This window comes from Struthio camelus, chromosome 2 (genome assembly GCF_040807025.1).
Source record: "Struthio camelus isolate bStrCam1 chromosome 2, bStrCam1.hap1, whole genome shotgun sequence".
In the NCBI taxonomy this organism is placed as follows: Eukaryota; Metazoa; Chordata; class Aves; order Struthioniformes; family Struthionidae; genus Struthio; species Struthio camelus.
Window position 1 is genome coordinate 141,837,740 of NC_090943.1, and position 6,000 is coordinate 141,843,739.

Sequence of the window (6,000 nt, forward strand, 5' to 3'; positions counted from 1 at the left end):
AGTAATATTTGTAAACCCTATGATGTTATGAAGTGGTGGTGGTGGTGGGGGGGGGGACTCTATGCTGCTGAAGATGTCCTCTAAATCAGATGCAAAAGTGAAGCTTGGATGATATTTTATACTGGGGGAGGGGAATTAATGTTGTGTTCTGCCAAATATTTCAGATTGAGTAATTCTTTTCTTTTTTTTTTCCTTCCTCCGCAGTTTCCTCCTGTTGTAGAGAGCTGAATGCCAGCCAGTTAGCCACACTCCACCCCATTGTTAGCTTTGTTTAGTAGTGCCTGAAACAGCCACTATAGAGCCATATCTGGAACTTTTTGGCAAAATTTCCAATTATCACATCTTCATCCATGGTAATAAAGTTGAGAATGCTAATAGAGATAGACTGCTAGCATTCTAGGCACTTCATTATTAGTCCTGGCTTGGTTTAGAAAACACACTGGCTGATATTCCAGTAGCTGGTTTATATTAATATTGCTCTAGCTGAGAAAGACACACGACCCGTAGGAAGAATAAAAAATCCTACACGAAAAGAGTCTTAATGGTGTGTGTGCACACCTGCGCCTTTCGGATAAAAGCAAGCAAAGCTGAATGTAACGCATCATTAGAATCTTAAAGAACATTTGATGCCCACATAGAAACCTTAACTTTTTCCATATTTGAAACATTCTTTTTTCTACTATATCCCACATATTTACTTTTTTCCTTCCTTCCTTTATGCCTTATTACTAAGGAAATGAGGACCTTCGCACGAAAAAAAGAGCTTAGATGCTTAAAAGTTTGCCTATTCCTGCTTATATCTTCCTCGTCTGTAGGTAACAGAACCCTCTGTAGAAGGTACTGTAATTGCTTCCAACCCAACAAGCTGCGATGAATAAAAAGGAGGAACTTTTAAACAAAGCCCCTGTTTTTATGCAGATATTCCTAGTGATACAGTATAGGTAAAATAGGTGAAGTTACGTTTTGCAGAACTACTATTGCAAGCAAAGCAGCTCTGTGGAACGAAGAAGAGTGTGAATTTTTCTTAGTAAGGTAAAGTGAGTTTGTATGTTTTCCGTAAGAGATTCTAAATGTCTCCAAATGAGATTGTTAGAAGGAATATATGGATATTATCTCCTAGTATTATTCTCAGCAGTGTCATCAGGATCACTCTAATGTGTGAAAAGATCTTAACCAGAATTACGGCACCATTCTCCTGGTTTCTTTATAAATGCAAGAAAATACAGTCTTTTTTCCCCCAAAGATTTAGCAGTCTAGTATGTTCTTATAATCCATCTCAGAGTTACTGCCTTGGGCTATCTCCTCTTAATTTTCCACACTCAGCAATAATTGACCATAACCTACTGAAAAAATACAGAAAAGTATTGCAATTGGAAACAATATAGAATTCTCTAGGAAACATTTATATTCCACAATAACATTTTAATATTTCAGGCTTTGCTTAATGATAGTTCACAGTTTAAACGCAGATAAACTAAAAATCAGGAAGCGTTTGCTTATTTGCTTGTTTTCGTATATGAATACTACCAGATATCCACCTCTCCAGTTTCAGATCTTCACAGCAGCAAAGGCCTTGGATCACTTGGAGTTATTACGAACAATTTTCTAGAGCGGTCGGTCCTTTGCCAGTCACATTAGTAGGTGGAATGGTGACTATTTTCTCCTTGTGGAAGCTGTGTAGCAGCACAGTCCTACCTCCCTAAATGTAATGAGGCGACTGATTATCTACATGTTCTGTGAATTTTGTCATGCACCTGAGACCAAAGGAAGACTGGCACAGACTAACCCATGCGGTATGTTGAACAATGACTTCTGCCTCCACAAAAGTTCGGACTGCTGGGGTTCATTGTTACAGTGATCAGCGGCTTGTAAAGGACGCAACAATAGTCTTCCACTGAAATTCTCCCCAGAAGGGAGAAGTGGTAGCAGGTATGCAGTTTAAAGTATATTATTTGGAGCTGCAGTTTCTTTATTCCTAAGCATGTCTTTTCTCATTACAGCATGGAAGATTTCTGTACAGAAAGCAGACTTTCCTTTATAACTCATGCATATGACAAGTCTGAAGTGTTAAAACAATTTCTCTACAACCATGAACAAAAAAGCAGGAGACAGATAGAAAATTCTTACCCTCAAACGCTACCCTTAACTGTCCAGTAATTCCATTATGAAGCAGAATATGGTGAACTGTTTTCTAAATGTTCTTTGGGAGAACTAGGATTAAATACTTCAACCAAAAAACCTTCTCTTTTTTCAGCATTAAACCTTGGAAGTGCCTTCTCAGCCTTTTCCGTGGAATCAGTGTTATGCCACCGTAACACTGTAACTTCATCTTGGAACGCCAGTGACATTGATAGGAGACATCAGGCCTCCTTCTGCCTAAGTCTTCACTTTCTATTGCTAGTGGACTTCTTAGAGCCGGTAACTCCCAAAATAAAATATTTATAACTTATTCACGATTTATTTTCAAACTTCTTTCACAGTCTGATGCACACAAGGCAATTTAAATCGCCAAAACTCTGTTTTGTAACTAACACGTCATTACAATGAATGGAAAAGTTCACGCATCTGTTGGCGTTGCATTGCTTCAGTCTGGCTGCAGAGCAAAGAAGACAACAACGCGTGGATTTGCTGTGTGTGGAGCCTAGCTCCGAACCACAGGACAGAAACTTTAACTTTCTAACAGAGGGAGGTAAGTTCTGCAGAGCATGGAAGAGCCTCTGTCTGTGGTATTGAAGGGCTGTCATGGCCTTTCCCTCAAGGATATTAAGGGAGTTTCTTCAAGTTTAGCTGATTAATGTTACTAGAATTCTTGACAGAAGTAGAATATGTGTTAGCCCTTTTCATAGCAAGGACATTCCCTAATCCTGGTATCAGAAAATCAGAAACCAGAAAAGTGAATCCAACCACATGTAATTTTCCATTTTAAAAAATAATCTTAAAGTTCTAATTTCAGAGTCTCAAATGATTTAAAAGTCAGGGATTCAAAATCTGCATTCTAAACTCACCAAATCTGCTGAAATCAATATATATGTATATACACATATGGACCTATATAATGAATATAGGTGTTATATATATATATAGTCTACAATGTATAGTTCTATATGAATGGAGTCAAATACCACACAATTGACCTTATTTAGATCACACATACTTTATGGTAAGCATCATTTTTGTGTCCTGTGCTGATCCATTGCCCGGGATGGCGGGATTCCAGTCTGTGGCTAAAGCTCCTAGGAGTTCTGCCCCAGTAATTAATGAAAATAGTAATAAAATATCTTTACCTTTCACCAGCGTGAATCAAAAATCCTAACTGTAAAACAAAGCTTAGAAGCAAATCCAGCTGAGTTGAACATGCTTGTTTCTACTTTCCATCCTCACTCCACACCACAATTGGTGTTCATCTGCTTTTGTTTTTCTCTTCCTTCATTTAATAGTTGGAAAAATTAATTCGTATTTTTGTTTTTATTAAGAAATGATCCAAACTCTAGTGAATTTAGGAATTTGTAAAGAGAGGATAAGGGTTTTTACATGATCCGAAGCAGTACTCCTAGATACAGAATTATTGCCTGAGAACACTGAAGCGCTCCTGCTTATTTCAAGCATTTCGTTCATCCATGCGCTAACTGGTATCACCACTCACAGCTATGTCACTTTTTCCTTTTCCCCCATTGCTTTGTGAGCTTACTTTGGATTCGAGCGTAGCATGGTACCAGTGTGATATGGAAGTTACCGAGCGACCCTCAGCAGGAGGTTGGTTTGAGAACAATTATGCGACAGAATTGTTTAGCAGTGCAGCCCAATCTTACGTTATGACCCTTTTTCTAAATGTAGACATAACGGCACATTAAAGTAATGTTACATCTCATAAAACCTGCTGAGTGAGGGTTCAGTGAGGTTCCCCTCATTTCCCTTCTGCACAGCGGTTCCTTTGTTACCGCCTCTCCTCCAGATCCTGTGATGGACGCGAGTCCTGCGTTCGTCTAACACCAAAACAGGGCTGCCAAGATAATTTATGGGCCCTGTGGCCAACAAAAAGTCTCAGGCCTCCTTGGGCTATCTCTTAAGTCCTACTTTCCTCTGTCCATTGTGCCAGCTTGTCCTCTCAGATTTTACAGATGCCAGGAAGGGTTTCGGGAACACAAACATCGTTCAGCGCGCTCCTTTTAAACAACAGTCCTCCCCAGCTTTGCCTCTGTCTGCGGCGGTGCTTCTAGACAGAAAGCAGGGAAGCAGCGAGCAAGCACCAGGCTGGGGGGAGGGCGAGGGGGGACGGTGCAGCGGCGGGGCGCCGCTCGCTCGCCCCAGGCACGGAGAGACGGAGGCCCGCTCGCGCTGCCGCAGCCGGCCTGGCGGCACCTGGAGAAAGGCTTCTCCCAGCTCTTCTAGCGCCTTTGCTTTTTGCCTCTGGAAACCTACGTTCAGTGGAAACAGCGCTGGTACCGCAGCCGAGCTGAGCCTTTTGCAGCGGGGTGCGGGCCGGTGAAAGCTGAGGGTGCTCAGCCCTGCCCGAGATCAGGCAGTAAAAATGAAAAGCAGCCTTTGTGCCAGTTCCTTCCAGGCCTGGAGGGAGCAGAAACCCCAGACACAAGCAAGAAACACCGCGTTAAGCCTTGGGAGACCCCAAACCCCCTTTATTCCCGTGCAGCTCAGCACAAGAAGGCACGTGTCTCGGTTTAATTTGATTGCAGCCGCCCTTTCCGCTACACGGCGACATGAAAACCCCCGAGCCGTGAAGCGGCTGCGCGCCACGGAGCTGCCTGTGAGCCGGCCCCTGCCCGAGCCGCCTCTCGGCGCGGCGCGCTGCGCGGCCCCGGCGCGCAGGTGCGCTGCGCGGCCCCGGCGGCCCCGCTGCGCGGCCGGCGGGCGAGGGCCGCTCCGCGCAGGCTGCCAAGCGCGATAGGAAACGTAGGGCAGCGTGGCCGGGATGCGCGGGCCTGGCCGCGGGCGGGACGCGCGCACCGCGCAGCGGACGCGCTTCCCGTTTCCTCGGCGAAACCGACCCGCCGGCGGCTGCCACGTGCCCCCCGCACGGGGCGCAGCCGCCGTTTGCCCTCGCCCCCTCCGGCCGCCAGCAGCCCCGAAGGGCCGGCGCGGTGCAGCGGCGCAAAATGCGCGGCGCCGCCGCCGCTCCTCCCCCGCCCCTGCTGCGGCGCGCGCGGGGCGGGCGGAGGGGCAGGCGGAGAGGGGGGCGCCCGCCGGGGGCGCGGAGGCCGCGGGCCCCCCGCCGCGGCCCTGCGCGCATTTCTTGCTCCAATAAGCAATAATTAGGTCCTAAGCTAATGATGTGTCAGCTGATCCGCTCCCTCCGTGTGGGCGGGGGGGGGGCTGCGCCCGGAGACATCTCCATGGAAACCCTCGCCTCCCCCCGCGGCCCGCGGCCGGGGCTGCGCCGGCCCTGCGCGCCCGCGGCCCGCGCAGGGGGGCGCGCGCCATCCCTAAATGGGACAGCGCCGCCCGTCACGGCGCCGCGCCGCCGTCGCCACAGAAACTTTTGTCCCGGCGGCCAATCAGAGAGCGCGCGCGCGCGCGGGGCGGGGGGGGGGGCGCGGAGCGGCGCGGGGCTCGGCCCGGTGCGCCGCCGCCGCCGCCAGCCCCGCCGCGGAGCGCGCAGCGCCGAGCGGGAGCGGGGCGCGCGGAGCGGCGCGGAGCGGAGCGGCTGGAGGCAGGCGGCGGCGGCGCGCCGGGCCGGACGCCCTGCCAGCGCCGGGGAGGTGCCGGCTGCGAGGCGGCGCGGGCGGGGCGCGGAGCCGGGCGCTGGATGGCGGCGGCGCGGGCGGGCGCGGCCGCGGACAGCCGAGGAGCGGAGCCGGCGGCGCGGCGCCTTCCCCCCCGCGGAGGGGGTGTCCTGCCTGGCGTGGCGGGGGAGAGCGCGGAGACCTCCTGCGTGAACTGAAACTGTGGCAAAGGGAGGGGGACAAAATCAAGATTGCCTTTTCCCCCCCCCTTAAGAAAAGGGTTTCTGCTCAGCATCCGCCCGCAAACTTACTTGAATGCCTT